The 21,704-nt window shown below is 30.8% G+C and overlaps 1 protein-coding gene and 1 long non-coding RNA gene across 2 annotated transcripts in view; one reads left to right on the top strand and one right to left on the bottom strand.

Annotated features, from left to right (window-relative positions):
* The window catches only part of LOC126737676 (acid sphingomyelinase-like phosphodiesterase 3a), a 335,578-nt gene that overhangs the window by 30,928 nt on the left and 282,946 nt on the right, over positions 1–21,704 (top strand). The gene's annotated exons all lie outside the window — the stretch shown is intronic.
* LOC126737687 (uncharacterized) lies at positions 5,455–6,111 on the bottom strand. Its single transcript, XR_007661078.1, has 2 exons — positions 5,710–6,111; positions 5,455–5,547 (listed from the first exon to the last, which is right to left on the bottom strand). It is a non-coding gene; the product is annotated as an uncharacterized LOC126737687 (long non-coding RNA).

Here is a 21,704-nt window from a genome sequence, read left to right on the forward strand (position 1 = left end):
GCTACTGGATAAAGCTATTATATTACGGTCTTTTGTATCGCAGAATTTGTCGTTGTGTATATTAATTATTTAATCCCAATTTTGTAACAAGATTCATTTTAGATCGCTATAATATATTAATCTTTCAACTTCATAAAAATCAAAGAAATATAGTTCCACGGTGATCCAGGAATATTCTAAATGGCGAAATGCGGTAAAGTCTGGCAAAATTTACTTTTGATCTATTTTTTAACATATAAACACATAAACTACACATATACATATACATAACATATCGGTCTCTATATTTGTTAAACATGGTTAAACAGTAATCAGTTCTGTCACATTTTTGCTTATAAAAGCACACGACAGTCTCAAGATCATATTCATTTACCAAGAACTCAACAAATTCTTTAGTTTTCCTATTTTAAACTCTAAAAATTCTCTTAATATCACTAGTCTCTGTTTTTCTAATTATTTGTTAAACGGGCGTATTTTGATATTCAACGTAAATCCGGGCTAGTTAAATTGCAAACACAAATAAATGGCAAACGCTCGGAAAATTCGACCAATTACAAAACAATCCAAAGGTAGAGAAGTTCTAATCCTAAATAGCGGGTCAGTAGGAATCGAATATTTAAGCAACAGTTTTCCGTATTTCTCTGTAGTAAGTAAAACAATAATTTGCCAGTGTTCTTTGCCTCATAAGTTCTGAAATTCTATGAATTTAAAATATCCTAGAGATGGATTATAATTGAGTTGCCCGGAAATATAATGAAGTTTGCTAATAGTTATGAATATTTAAAGCAAATAGGATATTTTTTTTGATTATCTCTTTTTTTTAACTCTCTCTTTTTTACTTCTAAATTCTGTTTTCCGGAAGTAAGTTATCCGAAAAAATAAATCCATTTTATTTTTCTTGCACGAATGGTATTTTTATATTTACAGTACAATGCTACTTTCTTTCAAATATCATCATGAATGTAAACTGTATATGTGTTTATAACATGAACTGTATAAGTATAGCAGATTTGCTTATATATTGTGTTTTTTGGATGTACAAAAAGGTTTTAATTTCCGCGCTACTAAAATTGCGATTTACCAATATTGGACGGCGCATAACGCGCAGTGTGCTACAAGCGCTCGAGAGAAGTACCTAGGAGAAACGGGTACCATAAACGTGTGCGATCTTCATCTTCATCTTCGTTATTATTCAAATAGACGAAATTGTGTCTAATCAGTGGTTTCCGGCCGGGGTGAACAAATACTAGTTCCTACGTTTGGTGAGTGCCATCTCTATCTATATTTTTTTTTGTTTAAAATTTTTGTGATCAATCTTATTGAATATTATCTTCTCCATTAAATAATCAGATCAATCAAATCATCTATCTCATCCAACATTTTACACTTATCCATTTTTAAATCACATTGATAGAATGGAGCTCCTGTTTACCTGTAATGTATCATATGAATTTCCATGAATATACGAAGGTGGTCCCAGAAGTACCCGGCCTGACCTAGAGATGTCGGTAGAAGTTTAAAAAATATCAGTGTATTAGAAAGTATACAATCTATAAAGCATATGTTTCAAGTTTGAAGACGCCTCGTTGTTTAGTATTTGTTTGGATGTTGTTTAGCAGCCATCAATAGTGAACGTTTTCAGTGAATTTGTGAAAATGGAGAAAATTGGTCATCGTTATGTGATACAATACTTTTATTTGAAAGGCCTCAGCCCAACCAATATAAAAGCTGAACGGATTCTACTCTGGGTAAGTCTGCTCCTTCGTTAACAACAGTAAAATATTGGGTAGCAGAGTTTAAACGAGGCCGTACGAGCTGCCAAGACGAGCATCGCAGTGGTCGACCAAATGAGCTGACTACTCCAGAAATTAAGAAAATTCACAAAGTGGTACCGGATGATCATCGACTGAAAGTGCGCCAACTAGCGGAAATAGTAGGCATTTCAAACAGTGTGGTACATCACATATTAACTGAAAATTTTGACATGAGAAAGCTGTGTGCGAGATGGGTGCCGCGTTTGCTCACACTCGAGCAAAAACAGTGTCGTGAAGATGTTTCAATTGAGTGTTTAGCAAAATTTAATAGCAACAAAGCTGCTTATAAATTTTTCAGTTTTTAATAATTACGTACAAGGTGCCCCTTTGCAAGGAGTACTTGACAGTTTTTAAATGAAAGCTCTATCTTTAATAACAAAAAAGTTATGCAAAATTTACGACCTAATAAAGTACATGTTAATTGTAAAAAAACGGAAATTTCAATTTTTCCCAAAAACTATAATTTTTCCAGTTCTTGATAATTATGTACAAGATGCCCGTTTGCAAGGAGTACTTGACAGTTTTTAAATGAAAGCGCTATCTTTAATAACAAAAAAGTTATGCAAAATTTTCGATCTAATAAAGTACGTGTTAATTGTAAAAAACCGAAATTTCGATTTTTTTCAAATACTATAAATTTTTCAGTTTTTGATAATTACGTACAAGGTGCCCCTTTGCAAGGAGTACTTGACAGTTTTTAAATGAAAGTTTTTAGTTTTAAGTTTTTTTCTATCTTTATTAACAAAAAAGTTATGCAAAATTTACAAACATTCACACAGAGTACGGAACGTAGTCGGAACAATACACATCGGCAGTAGCTGCGCGAGAATTTACGTAATTTCGCTATTTTTAGTGCAAATTTTTTATCCAAAATAGTCTCTTTATATTCCTTAGAAGCACCAAATCACCTGAAGAGTTTCATTTTTGGAAATAAGTAAAAAAATTGTGAAAATAAACGGGGATTGGTGTTTATAATATTGTGGCGATAACACGTTATTTACATTCCGATGTCTTTGCTGCGTTCCAAATTCATGTTTGAGTTACTAATTTTTGTTTTGTTGGTTTGCTTGAAATAGTGATTGGATGACATATAGACCTAGTGTGGGGTTGGATTTGTGGAAATAAAAAAGTAGAACCATAGAAGGTATGGCACCGGTTATCACTTGTAGTTTATGTAATAAGAGCATTTAAAAAAGTGTGTACAAAATACAATGTGGGTTGTATAAAGTTTATCTTCACCTCCAATGTGCAAATGTTAGCGAAGTGCAAGCCAAAGTACTCCTTGCACAGAAGAAGGACTGGGTCTGTCAACAGTGTAATGACAGCAAGGAAAAGGAGGTGCAAAATTCAGCTTCTACCTCAGGAAAAAATATAACAAATAAAAAGAACAAAGACGACCATCAACAAGAAAAAAAAGGAGAGGCGGATAGAAAAGATCTTGCAGAACTCATATCCATGGTAAAAGAACTGAAACAGGAAATCCGAGAAATGAAAGGCTCGCTAGACTACATTAATGAGCTTTTTGAAATAGAGAGGGTGCGTACCCGAGTCTTCGAAGGAATTATTGAAGAATTGAAAGCGGAAAATACGTGGCTAAAAAAAGAAATGGGCCATGTCGCTGCTGTAATAAATACCATGGAGTATCAAAAAATAAAAAGTAACGTGGTAATTTCTGGTATCTGCCATGATAAACATGAAAAGCAAGAACAAATCGAGGCCAAAACATTGACCGTTTTAAGACATATCGACGAAGGTATTAAAAATGCAGATATCACTGAAATCAAAATACAAAACACCAAATCAGATAAATCAATAGTGGTTGCTACATTCGCTAGTGAAAAGAATAAAACTGATTTGCTCAAAAAAAGATCGACAAAAGGAAAAATTACTGGAGAAGCGTGCGGCATTCCAAATATACGAAACATTTATATTAATGAGGAGCTAACATTTATGACTCTGAATCTTCTACGTGAGGCATCTAAACTAAAAGGGATAGGGTTTGATTTTGTCTGGAGCAGAAATGGTCAAGTGTTTGCACGGCGCAAGCAGAGGGAAGACGCAATAAAGATACATAATAGGTATCATTTGCAAGATATTGTGAAAAATGTAAGTGAATAAATAAGATAGTTTTAAATTAGGAGTAGTAAATAAGTATAGTAAATAAGTACAGTAGTCTATATTTCTTTTTCATAAATGGCGCTTAACACAATCTGCGATGATGTTCAAGAATATATAACTAACGTTATTGATAGTATAGATGAGACATATTTCTTTAATTATGAGAATAGAGATTTAAATGTTATCCACTTTAATGTTAGGAGCTTAAGTAAAAATTTTGATAATTTGTTGGCATATTTAGCATATCTAGACAAAAATTTTGATGTAATTGCACTTTCCGAAACCTTTGGCTTAAAAGATAAAAAAAATAACCTAAATATACCGGGTTATATTTTCTGTTATAATGAAAGTACAACTAATAAAAATGATGGCTTTGCTTTTTATATTAAATCGGCATTGTTAAAAGCTGTTGAAACTGTAGAGATTAATAACTGTAAAATTCTTCGGGCAATTTTGAATAAAAATTCGTGTGAAATAGGCATTACCGGAATATATCGATGTCACGACATAAGACAATATGATTTAATTCAAAGTCTTGAAATATTTTACAATAATTTAACTCCAAAACTGGAGACAGAAATCTTTTGTGGTGACACAAATATTGATATAAAGGGAAAAAACGAAAACATATTGCATAAGTGCCTTTATTTAAATTTGTTTTCATCTCTAGGCTTTAGAAGCAAAATAAATGACTTTACTAGAGTAGATGGGCCACATAATTCATGTTTAGATCATTATTTTATAAAAACATCAAAAAAAACTAATGGGAGTATTCTCAGAGGTGGACATTCAGACCACTTCCCTATTTTGCTAAATATCATTTTAAAAGAAAAAAACTCTAGTGTAAATAAATATATAAAAAAACTTGATGATCAAAAATTAAATGTACTTCTTCGATCAGAAAACTGGGAAAGTATTCTTGAAGAAAAAGAACCAAGTAAATGTGCCCACTTATTTATTGAAAAATTAAAATCATACATTAGTTTATCTACAAAAGAATCTTATATTAAATGTAAATATAGAAAGAAGAAATCTTGATTGACGGGTAATTTATTAAGGTGTATAAGAGAAAAAGATAGGTTAAAAAAGATATCAGCTTTAAACCCAAATAATTTAAATGCCAAGGAAATGTTTGTAAATTACAGAAAAATTTTGACAAAAATACTGAGTAAAGCTGAAGCTGTATATTTTAGGCAAATTTTTGAAACATGTAAACAAAACCCAAAAGAGTTGTGGAATAACATAAAATATGTCACTAATCAAAACTCAGCTAAGCCGAAAGTAACTAGTGTAATGGGGGAGTCAGGTTTGGTAACAACAGATCAAAAAATATCAGAGGAATTTAATAAATACTTTAGTACGGTGGGGCAAACACTAGCCGCTAAAATAAAAAAACCTCAAAACTATGTTATTAATCTTCAAAAAAACTGTAAAAGTAGTTTTTTTCTTAAACCTATTGTCGAAAGTGAACTTATTACTATAATTGGATCTTTGGGAAATAGTGATTCAAATGTTGATGATGGCATATCTAATAATTTTATTAAGAATTATAACAGATACTTGATAGTGCCTCTTTTACATCTGGTAAATACTATCTTTGGGTCTGGAGTTTACCCTGAAATTTTAAAAAATACAATCGTTATACCACTTCATAAATCAGGCCCAAGGGATGAGTTAAAAAATTACAGACCCATAGCTCTCACCAACAGCATAAGTAAAGTTGTAGAAAAATGTATTAAATTGAGATTATGTAATTATATTGATAAAAATAACCTACTTAATGCAAATCAATATGGTTTTAAGACGGGAATGGGAACTGAGGATGCTTTAGTCAGGGTAGCTGACGATATAATAAATGCTTTTAACACCAATACAAAATGTATGACAATCTTCCTGGACCTGGCTAAGGCCTTTGATACTGTGCCGAACCACATCTTGATGAAACGCTTAGAAGCTAAAGGTATAAGAGGAATACCATTAAATTTATTAAAATCATTTCTTGAAAATCGTTACCAGCAAGTTAAGATAGGCGAGATTCACAGTAGTAAAATTCCAGTGAGGTGTGGTGTGCCACAGGGCACGGTCCTTGGTCCAATATTGTTCACTCTCTATATGGATAGTATATTTTCGGTAATAACAAGTGTGCAAGTTGTCTGTTACGCTGATGATACAGCTCTCATGGTTGGGGGTGGCACGTGGGATAAAGTGTTTCAAAAGGCCGAACAAGCTCTTGTTGAGGTTAAAAAATGGCTGGATTTTAGTTTATTATCTCTTAATATTGACAAGACTCATTCATGTGTCACTCCATGACAAAAGGAGGATTACCTTATGACCTTGAGACTATTAAAATTCACGACAATGATTGTAGGAATATGAAAACTTGTAATTGTGTGCGGATTAGTGCAATGGACGAAATTAAATATTATGGAATTTGTATCTGGGGAGCCGCCAGTAAAATTTTCTTGAATCCTCTTGAAATTACCCAAAAAAAAATTATAAAGATATCTCTTTTAAAAAATATAATGCATCATACCGAGTGACTATTTCAGGAATCTAAATTACTTACCATTACTAAATTATATTTAAAATCAATAATTAGACTCCTTAGTAACCAGAAAATTAACATTAATACATTAACCCACTCAATTGCAACTAGATTTGCACAAAGTAAATCAATGATCTTATCAACTCCAGTGCATTATATCGCAGTTCAGAAAAGTATAGTCTTCTTATCTCCCAAAATATACAATCAATTGCCTCAGGAACTAAGAAATAAACCATTCTCTAAAATTAAACGAAAAGTTAATTCATGGCTACTAAACCTTCAAAAAGATATACTTCTGACAGTAATATAGATTATTTATAATATTTTATCACAATAGGTATGTACGTAGAATTGCTTGTTCTTTTTTCATTTTCTATTGTTCCGACTAATGACAAATAAAAAGCATTTTCTGCTTATATGTATATTTATTAATTGATGAGTATATAGACACACGCACAACTTTTTAAAAGTAATAGTGTGTCTAGTCTTAGGCAAGTATTCTGTTGTATATTTTCCTAAAATAAAGAGATTTTTTATTTATTTATTTATTTATTTAATAAAGTACATGTAAATTGTAAAAAACCGGAATTTCAATTTTTCTAAAAAACTATAAATTTTTCAGTTTTTAATAATTACGTACAAGGTGCCCCTTTGCAAGGAGTACTTGACAGTTTTAAAATTAAAGCTCTATCTTTAATAACAAAAAAGTTATGCAAAATTTACGACCTAATAAAGTACATGTTAATTGTAAAAAACCGAAATTTCGATTTTTCTCAAAAAAATATAATTTTTTCAGTTCTTGATAATTATGTACAAGGTGCCCCTTTGCAAGGAGTACTTGACAGTTTTTAAATGAAAGCTCTATCTTTAATAACAAAAAAGTTATGCAAAATTTTCGATCTAATAAAGTACATGTTAATTGTAAAAAACCAAAATTTCGATTTTTCTCAAAAAAATATAATTTTTTCAGTTCTTGATAATTATGTACAAGGTGCCCCTTTGCAAGAAGTACTTGACAGTTTTTAAATGAAAGCTGTATGATTAATAACAAAAAAGTTATGCAAAATTTACGATCTAATAAAGTACATGTTAATGGTAAAAAACCAAAATTTCAATTTTTCTTAAAAACTATAACTTTTTCAGTTTTTGATAATTACGTACAAGGTGCCCCTTTGCAAGGAGTACTTGACAGTTTCTAAATGAAAGCTCTATCTTTAATAACAAAAAAGTTATGCAAAATTTTCGATCTAATAAAGTACATGTTAATTGTAAAAAACCGAAATTTCGATTTTTTTCAAAAACCGCAAATTTTTGAGTTTTTGATAATTACGTACTAGGTGCCACTTTGCAAGGAGTACTTAACAGTTTTTAAATTAAAGCTCTGTCTTTATTAACAAAAAAGTTATGCAAAATTTACGATCTAATAAAGTACATGTTAATTGTAAAAAACCGAAATTTCGATTTTTCTCAAAAACTATTAATTTTTCAGTTTTTAGTAATTACGTACAAGGTGCCCCTTTGCAAGAAGTATTTGATAGTTTTTAAATCGAAGCTCTATCTTTAATAACAAAAAAGTTCCACTCGAGCAAAAACAGTGTCGTGAAGATGTTTCAATTGAGTGTTTAGCGAAATTTAATAGCAACAAAGCAGAATTTTTGCGTCGTTTCATAACCATAGATGAAACATGGGTCTATCACTTCACACCTGAGAAAAAAGAACAATCAAAACAATGGACTTAAAAGGGAGAACCGGCTCCAAAGAAGGCGAAAACCGTTTCATCTGCAGCAAGGTCATGGTGTCGATTTTTTGGGATGCGCGAGGGATAATTTTTATTGACTATCTTGAAAAAGGTAAAACTATCAACGGCGAGTATTATGGGAACTTATTGCAACGTTTGAGCGAAGAAATCACGCAAAAACAGCCGCATTTGGTTAAGAAGAAAGTGTTGTTTTATCAAGACAATGCACCAGCTCACAAATCCGTAATTGCAATGGCCAAAATTAACGAATTAATGTTTGAATTGCTACCTCATGCACCCTATTCGCCAGATTTAGCCCCCTCAGATTATTTTCTGTTTATAAACTTAAAAAACTGGCTCAGTGGTCAAAGATTTTCCAACGATGAAGAAGTAATGTCTGCAGTTAATGGCTATTTCGAGGCGCAAGACAGTTCTTATTATAAAAAGGGTATCGAACTTATAAAACATCGCTGGGAAAAGTGTATAGAGCTAAAAGGAGATATGTTGAAAAATAAATAAATTTTTTTCCAAAATTTTCGTGTTTTCTTTCTTGGGTCGAGTACTTCTAAGACCACCCTCGTATTTGGTTTTTAATTACTTTCTTAAACTTTATAGAATTTCATCAAGTGAGGTAATATTGCAAAATAACATTTAGGAAAATTAGCATGTTAGCTTTCATAATGCAATTGAAAATAGGATATTTTAGAATGTAAATCCCAAACAACAATTGATTTTAAAAAGATATTTTTAAAGCATTTCTAAGTAATGTTGGATTAATTTAACTATTGGTCCTATGGTTGAAATCTTTGGTGTGAGACTCAAATTACGATACAGTTTTACCTCTAACTAAAATTCTTTGTTTTAATCTCGACACGTGTTTTTAAATATCAAGAAAAGGTAATGATTCATTTTTCTCTATTTCAAAAGTGAACGTTATTGAAGGGTGTAAGGCATTTAGGAAGGTTATAAAAGTGTATAACTCATTTTTATCCCCTTGAAAAGTGTTCCAAATAAATCCAAAAGTTCCAAAAAATAAAAACCTCTGCCAGCTAAGTTTGAACCCATTGCGATTTAAGCCCATGATTTGTTGGTAAAAAGATCCATTGAACTGGATTTTTTTTTATTCATTGAATTTTAATGCTAATTTATAGTGCCTTTTCATTTTCTCATATTAAAGAGCTAAAAACAATTATAATTTATTTATAAGTATCATTTCCAATAGATAGAATGGAACAAATAAGATTGTGTCATTTAGTTTCTGCTTGCAACGTCCAAAGAAAACGTTTGACTAAAGCATTACCAAAAAAAACGCCAAATTAGTGGAATATATCATCTTTTTTTTTGAAACAATTTATTTAACCACAATAATACAATGTATAACGAGTTTTAACAATTTCTCCAATCAGTGTTTGAAAACACTGGCCCCGAGAATAACAAAACAGTAATTAATTATCTATAGTAAACAAATGTTGCAATGTTGCTTATAATTTTTTATACATAAATTAATTAACATTTTTTAAATCTTTTAATTTTTTAACAAAAAATCTATAGTTATTTATATCTTTTATACAATGAGGTAAACTATTAAATGTTTTAATTGCATCTGTAATTGGATTTCTTAAACCTATGTTAGTTCTTGTAGAAACTTGATAAACATTATTTAGTGATCTTGTTTGATGATTATGTACATTATGGTAAAACATAATATTTATGTTACTTTTTTGTCTGTTGTTTATAATTTTATATACAAGTTTACATTGTTCTATCTTCAATATCACTTTTAATTTGTTTAAACTTAAATTTGAATAAATTGTATTAGAACTTGTAAGCCAATCAAAATTAAACAAAATTTTCAAAATTTTATTTTGCAAAATGAGCCTTATTAAAATTAACTTCACCGCACATACCCCATACTGGCAAGAGGTACCTAAAATGTGTGAGAAAGAAGGCATTATAAATTTGAAATTTACTTTTTTCAGACAAATAATCTCTACTCCTATATAAGGCAGATAGCATTGGAACTGTTTTATCAAAAATTTTGTTTAAGTGTAGTGACCAATTTAAATTTTCATATATTTGCAAACCTAAATATTTAATATTCGACACTTTTTCTAATATTACAGTATCAATATTAATATTTAGATTATTGCTGACTGACTTATTTTTTTGTTTGAATATCATTTATTTGGTTTTCTCAATGTTAATTTTTAATTTATTTGAAAACAGCCATTTAAGATAACATTTTAGGTCATTATTAATAAGTTGTGTTAAAGAAGTTTCATCTGTTCCAGCATATACCAGTACAGTGTCATCTGCAAAGGTAAAATATCTTGCTTTTAGCTTGGCTAACTTGAGATTCAGTACATAAAGAATATATAAGAGAGGTCCAAAAACGGATCCCTGTGGTACCCCGTAGGTGTTAGATAACCATTCACTAATAATATTGTCAAGCTTTACGTACTGTTTTCTGTCATACAAATATGTTTTAATTAAGCTGTACAATACATTTTTAAATCCCATTTTAAATAATTTGTCTAAAAGAATGTCTATGCTTACTACATCAAAGGCTTTTTTTAGGTCTATGAAGACAGCTATAACTATTTGTTGTTTATTTAATGCCATTGAAATACAGTCTACAAAATCCACAACCGCACCAAGTGTACTACTGTTCTTTATAAAGCCATATTGATATTTATCATTCAATAGATTGCAAGAGTTAATGAAAGATAACATTCTATTTTTTATTATTTTTTCAAGAATCTTGGAGAATACACTAACGACTGAAATGGGCCTGTAATTATTCATATATCTTTTATTACCTGACTTAAAAAGAGGTGTAATTTTACTTATTTTTAACTCTGATGGGAAAATCCCTTTTTGTATAGTTTTATTAATTAACCGTACCAAAACAGGTATCATGTATTCTCCAAGATTATGTATGTCCCTAACCGTAATATCGTCATATCCAGGTGCTGAGTTTATTTTTAGTTCTTTTAAAATTTCTGATATTTCCTCTTTATTAGTTAATATTATAGAAATAGAACTATCATTGTAGACTTCATCAATAGAAAAAATCTCGTTTGATAGTTGAATCTCCGTTTCCAAATCTTTAACTATTGATTCACCGACCTGAGAAAAATATGTATTTAAATTATTTGCAATGTCAAGCTGAGAATTAATAATGTTATTTTCAATTATTAATTCATTAATTATTACTTTAGATTTTTTATTTTTTATTAAGCTGTTGATAAATGCCCATTGCTTTTTAACATTATCTCCAGCTAAATTCCATTGGGTTTGAAAATACCTATTTTTAAAAGCACGTATTTTATTATTAATTTTATTTTTTATGTTTTTAAATTCAGAGATAATAGTTAGGTTTTCGGGTTGGTTAATTTTCTTTTTGTATATTTTATCTCTTTTTTTGATAAGCTCAAGAAGTTCAATATTTATCCAGGTGTTATTTTTTCGTATTCTTAATTTTTTTGTATATTGAGATTTATTTTTACATTCATTAATTAAATTAATTAATTCTTGAAAAGTTGTTACGTTAATGCTTAATATTTTTTGTATAAATAAGTTTACAAATTTTTTATAATCTACAGATTTGACTTCATAATCTACTTTTGGTTTATAAAATTGCACAGGTGTTTTAATATCAAGCAATATAAGTTTGTGATCTGAAATTGCATTTTCTTTAACATTAACTTTACAACTTAAATTACCACTATAATCGCTAAGAACATGGTCTATAAGAGATTTTGATAAACTGGTAACTCTAGTAGCGCATTCCTCATTTATCGAGTTATTAATTTTAAAATTGTTTAATGCTATTAAATCTTTGTACTCTTTGGTTACTTGCGAAACATCAAGCAAATTAATATTCATATCTCCAACAACTAAATGATTTTTAGGGTGAGTACGCAAAATATATTTTAAATATGGGAAAAAATTACCACTATTAACAGTGGGTGGTTTATATATAACACTTATTTTTAAGTTTTGCTCCCCTAAGCTAATACATATCCAGTTTATTAACTCACCCTTCCTTGATTTCTCAATTTCACGAAACTTAATAGATTTTTTCACATAAATTGACACACCACCCCCCCTACCAGCTCTGCAGGCATGAACAGCATTAAAACCATCCAACTCAAACAGAAATGTTTCACTTTCTTCTAACCATGTTTCAGCTGCCAATAGTACATCCCAATTTTCACTCACAACCAAACACTGCACCAGATCCAGTTTATTTCTTATACTTTGTAAGTTCATGTAAGCAATTTTTAGTTATTCACGAGGCCTCGCTAGTTTTCCAACTGACTTTTATTATTGATAAGGAGAACTTTTGAACTTTCGTCTTTCCTCAAAAAGATATTACCATCGCCAATCCATAGGAACTTAAAATTTTGATCTTTCTTAAAAGCCTTAGCTGCCATGTATAAATCAAGATTAGTTTTTGTAAGTTCATGGTTGAGAAAGATTTTATTATCCGTAGTATATCCCAAATCTAAACTTTTTAGGCCAAATTTCTTTTTTGATTTTAAAATTTTTGTTTTAGTTGATTCATCTTCAAAGATGACTTTAACAGGGTTATTTTTATTCTTATCCCTGCCCAATCTATAAACAGTAAATTTGTTTACGTTTGGGACATCAAGATAATTGGCAATTTTATTTACAATTTCAGGTAAGTTCTCGTTCTCTTTGTATGGGATTCCTTGCACCAACAAATTGTTTTTAAGTTCCTTTTGTTCATTTTTATTTAACTGTTGCTTAATTTGACCAAGTTCATCCTGTAATTCCTTATTTATTTTAAGTTGATCATCACATTTAGTTAATAAAGATCTGTACTCATTTTCCATCTTTTCCAATTTTGCCATAATATCGGCCAGAGTGTAATCCCTCTTTTCACGTAAAGCAGAACCAGGTCCATCTTTGGTGTTACATTTGCCACAGAGCCACTCGTCCTTGGATTTGCTTAATTTGACATAAGTTTTATTTGACATAGACAAGCATTCTCTATGCTTCCATATGTTGCATCTGTCACATAGTAGTGCTTGATGATCATCAAGAACGTCCTTAAGACATATGTCGCAAATTTCAGTCTTGGTTTTTGGCATTTTAATACTGCTAAGATAATCCGTAAATCACGGCAACTCCGCTCGAGATTCCAAATACTACGTACCCGATATCGATGTGATCGACGTTTAAAAGCGCACGGGTCGAAGTTCACTTGGCAATAAACACCGTTTAAATTTTGGTGATTTGAAGGTAAAAAAGAAGTTCTTAGGCACTACAAAATTAGAGTTATTGTTCTATATTCGCTAATGATCAGATCTATCGATAGTACAGTATTTAAATGATACTATTTGACACTAAATTTGAAAAATCTTTGTAGAACGATTTATAAACAGAACTTAACCGTTTATGGGCAACGTTGCCTACCAAAAAATTGGTTAGGGTGAGCCAAAAGTTTTTTATGCAGACCTTGAACTCAACAATTAGAAGAATTAACCGTGTTGCAAATATAATTCATGATGGAGGTGTGCCTAATGAAATTAGAGGTGCAGACAATAAGTCAACGAAATGGTTAAACAAAAAAGAAAGTATTAGGAACTTTATAAGCAACCTTAGAGGAAAAAAAAAATTATAACAGAGCAAAATCACAAAGAATATACCTAGGTGCTAATCTGAGCATTCGTAAGTTACATATAATGTATAATTCAAAGTGTGATGAAGTATTTAAAGCAAGTTTGTCCATGTTTTTAAGAATCTTTAGAAAGAGCTTTTTATGAATTAGTAAAAGAAAGTCCTGATTCATCAAAGACATTTTGTTTTGACTCCCATATCAGATGCTTTCTACTCGCATCAAATCAGCTTTTATATATTTTGCTGTGTAGATATGCAGTCAAGACTACCAGTGTTTTTTAGATGGTTTGAAAACTTAGCAGGCTCTATAGGTTCAGCTCTTTTAAATTACCTAGATTCGTTAGATTTGAAAGGAATAAAAATGCTTAGGTTATTTTGCGAAGGATATGGCATGGCAAAATAAAAACTCCCACCCCATATATTTACTTTTTATTATTGGCGAAAACTCAAAGCCCCTGATGACCCTGAAGAAGTGAGAATTACATATTCTGTTCGTGGCCATAGCTTTTTACCCGCCGATAGGGTATTTGAAACGATTGAAAATTATTTAAGAAAAGAAGCAGTGATTAAAACAGAAGAAAAGTATAGGGAGTTGTATGTAAAATTTGGCGTGGTAAAAGAACTTGGGGTATACTGGAATTCGTGTGATGTGAAGACATAAGAGAAGGCCTTGAAAAAGACTGACAACATTTCTAACTTGAAAAATGTTCATACAAAAAAAAATCTAAAAAGATAATGAAAGTGGCATGCTACCAAAATTTTAGATTTAAATCCCTTACCGATATCGCGAAGTCTATAATAAAATGAGGGAAATCAGACAATAACCTTCAGCTAGAAGTAATAATCCCTAAGGATTTAATCCAGGAAAAAAAAGAAGCCATCTCTTAAGCATTTGCTGCAGGAACAATTTGGGGCAGATTCCATCATTGGATGGAATCTGCCCCAAATTGTTCCTGCAGCGAATCCATGACCATGGAGACCTGACCATGGAGCTTCCATATAATTTTTTTTGAAGTTGTAGTAAATATCAATATTTGTTAAAATGTTATTTATACTAAAAGTAATAAAACCTGCATTTAATCAAAAAAAAAACGGGAATAAGTCCATTTGAGTCAATTAAAACATTACGCTCGCCATATATTAACAAAAAAAAATTAAATTACGAGTAAATTAATGTCCCTGAATAATGTCTGTCTGACCTACGTAATATAACACAAAGCCATTTTATTAAATATTTCAGACAATTTCAGTACAGCACTTTCCTTATTTACTCTAATTTGTTTAAAGTGGATTTATTGCGTTTTGTATGATCACTCCTCTATTTATGCAATAATATTACATATTTTTCTATAGTAAGTAATTTTTTTTCTTGTTAATCACCATCTGGAGTTTAAGGAATCCTTAAGATGAAAAAAATCGAGTTTATTATGTATAATCATAAATGTAAAATATATATAAAATGTTCTCAAAAATAAGTGATCTATTTTAACTACTTTAAGTTGCATAATAGAAGAGATAGTAAAAGATAACTGTGGACATAATATTTACCTTTGGAGACGACCCAACAATGAGTACTAGAACCGTAGCAGCTTAAATTAAATTTTCTCATAGTAAAGTGTAAAAGGCAAAACAACAAGAACAGTATTTTTCTTATATCAATGGGTACAATCATGATAACCTAAAGATCATCCCAGAAGTGTTGCATTTTGCCAGTGGCTTTTACAACGGCTTGCAAAAATTAAGATTGAAGAAATACTCCATTTGCAGTGCAGTAGTAGATTAAGATAAAATAAAAATCTTATAGCCTCCCTCCACTTGTTTATTAAACATCATCCTATTTTATAAATCCCGACATGAATTGGATACAGCGGTGTCGATTATTAAGGGATACTGAAAGGAAATGGGCTTGAAGTAAGGCACGCTTATAAAAGTTTAAGATTGGTATAAGTTAAATACATGGTTTGAATCTATGTCAAAAAACCTTTTACTTTGTCTGGTCGACGGTTATTTTTGTAAACGCTTGGCAACACCGCATCCCTTCCACATCACGACGTCACCATGCGCGAGGAGGCGTATTTGGAATCTATACCCTTACACAACGTTTGTGACGTCAGTGGCTGTACTGACGTCGGGTATATTTTTAAATGGATAAATCAAAAATAAATATTTGTCAAATATACCTCTTCCTAGCATGTGTGACGTCACTAGCGGAGTTAGCACCGGGTGTAGTTTTAAATGCAGGATTGCCAGCCGTATTTATTTAAAGCATACTCAATTACAACGCAACGGCAAGATTTGGTCAGTATTGTTTATGCAATTTTTGCCAATGTCTGATGTAATATTATTTGTTTACATTCTATGAGTTGCTACCGCGTGCTAGTTAGTAACGGTTTTTTTGTGACGGTGTAAGTTTATTTAAAAGTTGCGAAAAGTTTTAAAGGGTGCGAACGTACTATATTTTCCATATAAAGAAAAACAGATAGTTGGTGTTTCTATTAGTACCAAAAGATTTTAAAATGGTGGACAAAGACAGTTTAGAGAGTTTTGTGATGGAAAATGGTAATCTTATTGAGAAATTAGATTTTGGATCGGAGGAGAACTTTTCTGTGCAATTAAGACTAAAGGCAGAGTCAAATAAAACACAAGAACAACTCGCTTGTTTCATCGACGAGTTTGTTAAAGCATTTTCTAATTTCACGAAAACTAACTGGATAGTTCGAAAGATATTTCCTTCTTTAAAGCGTCTTATATTCCGGAAAATGTATACATGTCAACACTCATCGTTTATGAAAAAAAATGTTAAGTGCAAAACCCCTCGTGGACAAGACTGTAAGGCTAAAATAGACTTTGTAATTAATAAAATTAACAAAAACACTATTCGCAACGACAAACTGTTGTTGAATTGTTATAACGTGTTAGTGACTATAGTTTTTGAACATTCTCATCATGTTTATGTGGCAGAGGCTTTAAGTTTATTGAAATGCAATCAGGAAACCGAAGAAACTTTCAAGAAATATTTCGACAGTAAAATGACACCTTGCGCAGCTAAAAACTACAATGAATTAAACGCATTGGACTCATTTAAAGGTACTAGTGTAAATGGATTGGAGATGTTATCGAATTCTCAAATAAATCCCTCTGAATATCATGTGTACTATATGTATAACAAATGGCGTTCCGAAAAGTATGGTGATCGTAATGAATGCAATCTCCCCGAAATTATAGAAGGGAAAATTAACGATTTAAAAACCAAAGGCTATTTGATATTTCTGAAACAGAATCCCAGGATTATCGTTATAGTTACTCCTATAATGAAACGGGTATTTCTATCTACTGCGTATGAGAATATGATATTTGTAGATACAACATCATCATGTGACCAGTTCTGCGAGTACTCTAGTTTTTACATCTCATAAAACTGGCGGTCTTCCATTAGCTTGTGCTAGACACACCTAGTCCAATGAGTCCAACTACACGCTAGTTTTTGCCGATATTAAAGAAGCGATAGAAAATAACGAGATGAATAAACAATTCATTCCTGATATTATTATGACGAACGATTCTACGGCAGAACGGAATGCTTTAAAAACAATTTTTCCAAATTTTCGATTACTATTCTGTGCATTCCATGTTTGCCAATCATTTTGGCGTTGGCTTTGTGTTACAGATCATAAAGTTGATATAATGAAAAGACAGTCAATTATGATTCGATTTCGTAATATCCTTTTTACAACTCATACAGAGGAAGCAACCAAATTGTATGAAAATTTAACAGGTGACGAGTATGTTACCAAAATGCCAGCTCTGCTAAATCAATTAAACAATTTATGGAATCAGCGGGTTGAATGGTGCGTCGCTTATAGACAGGACTTACTAACTCGGGGAAATAACACTAACAATATAACAGAAGCTTCTATACGCATTCTCAAAGACATTATACTCCAGCGCTGTAAAGCATTCAATGCCTGCGCATTAGTAGATTTCATAACTTCTATTTTTGAAAATTATTTCCAACGGCGCATCATCTCTTATGCAAACACGAAAAAGACAAAGGATTCCATAATGCAATGTTGGTAAAGACTGCAAAAAATATTAAAAATATTGCTAGAGTTAACGATTATGAGTATAGTGTGGAATCGGCGACAACTCCAAATACTTTTTATACTATTCGAACAGATGCAGGTGTTTGCGATTGTGAGGCTGGAAAATGTGGCAAATTCTGCAAGCACCTATGTAGCATTAAGCAAAAATTTGGTCTTATATTCCCAAATTCCCCTCGGCTATCGGTTAATGATAGAATATTACTGGCAAGAATTGCGACGGGAGATGACATAAATAAAAATTTCAACATGAATATGACCCTAAATGAAACACCAAATGATCGTTTAGATATTACTCAGTGCCCTTTATCTCGTACCCAAGAGGCAATGCAGTATGAGGGCAGTTCTGCATCTTGCATGGCACAGGTTGCTGTAGAATTTCCACAGCAATATAGGAATGTACTTGCAGAGTTTAAAACAGAAATAGACCGTTACGCACAGTTGTTTGAAGCAAACCCAACTATCCACAATCTAAAAGCTCTAGCAAAATTTACAAGTATGATAAAAAAAATTAATACTTCAGAGCAAGGACAACAATTTATTTTCCAACAGATGATACCAAAACGTATACTAAGGAAAATTAAAGTTCAAAGCACAGCACTGAGTCGACGAAAAGATAGAGGAATAAGAAAGACTAAGTCCAGAATTCAAGCTGAACGGCCTTCCAATGCAGAACGAACCAGCACGAGTCGAAAAAGAAAGCATGACTTAGGAAAGAATATTAAAATAAATGTCCAAAACGCTCACTAAATTAATTATTTAAGATTTTTTGTTGTTTTTATTTTAAATGCCTTCTTTCATAAAAGCTTTTTATATTATTTCTTGTTTTATTTAAGTTAAGTCTAAAGTCTATAAAAACTAAATTTTCCACTTTTCCATTCTCTCTTTGCCTTAAAATAATTCTCTGTTCTAACTATAATTCCCTGTTTGGGTATACTATACATTCTAGTACTGCAAAACACAATTTTCCATATTGAACCATACCCTATAAAAATGTTGTAGTAGGGTATATATTAAATGCCCTAACGCTCTAGAAGCGGAAACTACTACTCTCTCTCTCCATTACTGTGTTTGGCAAATAAATGTTGTTTTTAATTAACGTGAAATGCAAATAATCTGAACGCCATACACTACAACTTTTTTTTTAATTTTATTTAATTACATTATTTATTGTTGACAAAGATGACAAGAGACATCAAAAATTAGACCGAATAGTATGCTAAAGAAAATACTAAATTCAAACTTAGATGACATTTGTGTTAAGAAGTCCTAAAAGCACCAGGGTACCTGATTGCGTATTACAAAGATTTTTTAGTGAAAGTAAAAGGAAAGTAGAAGGTTCATGGAGAACATAATAAATGGCATGGTTAACAAACTAATTGGTACGTTGTGAAGGAAAGCAATGGAGCAATACCATAGAAAAATATATTGCAAAGGGCAAGAACGATTTATTAAAAGACTATGAAGAGTTAAAAAAATTAGTACAAGAATTATGTATTTGATTATAAACAGAGTAATGGTGGTTGTTTTGTGTAGCTTTATTTGTTTCTAGTATATTTAATACATCAAGTTCATTGTTTCTGGGGCAGAAATGTAGAAACGTTGAGTCAGTAGCTGGTTTAAAACTGTGGTTTTTAGTATAAACATGTCTTGAAAAGTTAAATTATATTGTTATATTACCTAATATTTACTCTACAAGGATCATATTGAGCAAATATTTCGGTTCTTCCTCTTCTTAATCTCCCTACAATCTTCACTGATACATGTAAGAAATATTCTACCGGTCTGTCTAATGTAAAATGCATTGCAATTCTCAGTCAAACGCCCTATCTGATGACTCCTGATTTTTATTCTGAGGAATTTTGTCCATATAGTTGATCTGAATATATGTTTAGTATTAATGCTAGTATTGATATTCTGTGAATTAATTATGTTTTTGTTTTGGTATGAAATCGTACGTCAGAAAGGGATAGGAAGATATTTTAGGTCATTTGGTTGTTTGATTATTAGATTTTTCTTTAAATATTTAAAATAAATTTTATTGATTAATTTTAAAGAAAAGCGGTTGCTTAGAAGCTATTTATTTTTTAATATTTAACTCTACGTTAAAGTGAACTTTATCCAGGGAAATCGAGATAAGTCTAGAAAATTGAGAATATAAATCCGCAAATTTAAATGGGTATTAGGGTGGTTAGAGTTTTAAGGGATGGTACTGTCAGTGGATGTAGGCCTACGGTATATTGAAAATAATTGATTTTATTATTTATACGTGTTTTATAATAAAGTTAAAGGACTTGGAACTGGCAGTTGAGTGCGTAAACAACTTTAACTTTATTAATGATCTCCTATTGAAGGAGACACTTAAATCCCAGGCGGCTTCATGTATTAACAACTATCAAAGGTGCTATAATTTTTCTTCCTCGAGTTAGCCCCATAATCTTAAGACTCTAAAATCTTTACAGAATAAGATTATTACTAATAACCTGACCGTGACTAAGACAGATAAGGGCAATGGTCTTATAATCTTAGGCAGGGCTGAATATATTAAAAAAGTTATAGTTCAGTTTAGAGATCTATTAAAATCTTTGATGTGCCGCGAATGGTTCGTGTGCCGGTGTTGCTTGTATTGTCACATGACATGCATGTTTAAATCACAAAATTTTATGTGGAAAGAGTCATAAAGTAATATTCTAAGTGATATTTAATCATTTCATTAAATAAATAAATGTTTTAAGCATTTTTTTAGGAATTTATACATTTGATTTAAAAAATTTGACTACATGCGCCCACGTACTATTTTGTTAGACGTCTGACCTCAATCACAGCCACTCAAGCGTGAAAAGTTGCACAGGCCCGGCCTTAAAATTTATTTGTATTTAAAACTTTATTATTCGGGATTTTTGAGTTTAGTTTTATTAAGTTAGAAATTCAGGATAGTTAATAGAAAGATAATATTTAATTTAAATATAAGATTTAAGTACGTAAAACGAGTTTAACCAAAAATTTTAATTTAATAAATTTAGTTTTTAGAGCCATCATTGGGGTGTTTATAACAAGTGATGAGAGAATAGGTGGTACAAATTGCTTAGGCCTATTTATTCTGTGGATTAAGGCATTAAATATTTAATTTTTGACACAAAAGGGTAAAATGTTTTGGTGTCTTCAAATTTTATATATTTCCTTTTTTACTTGGCGGTGATTATTAATGGGGATTTTGGCTGCCATATTCAATGTCGTTTATTATTGTTTTTTTAAATTAATACATATTATGATATATTATTATAATAATATACTCAGGAAAACCCCCATCTCTATATTTAGTACCAACTTCTTTTAATAAAATGTAATTATGTAGTCAGAAAAGTGGAAGTATATTTTTCAAAATAAACTTTTACATTAAAAATCATCTAGCTGTCTATATCTTATGCGTGTAAAAGACACAAGTTTTACTAAAAAAACACACTTTACATCATGAATATAATATTTATTAATTTGTTTGCCTCATATTTAGTTACTGTTCATATTAAGGGAGATTAAATAAAAATTAACAAAAATAAATGCTTATACTAAAAACTAAAAATCTTATACAAAATACTACATTTTAAGTAGACTGGATCGTAAAACTACAGTGAGGATACTAAATACTTTCAGAAATTTAACCACTCTTTTGAATCTGGCCCAAAGAGTTAATACAATTTTTTAAATTATGTTTTTTTGCCTTTGTTCTTTAGCAATTTCTT

Source organism: Anthonomus grandis, chromosome 6 (assembly GCF_022605725.1).
Source record: "Anthonomus grandis grandis chromosome 6, icAntGran1.3, whole genome shotgun sequence".
NCBI classification, from domain to species: domain Eukaryota; kingdom Metazoa; phylum Arthropoda; class Insecta; order Coleoptera; family Curculionidae; genus Anthonomus; species Anthonomus grandis.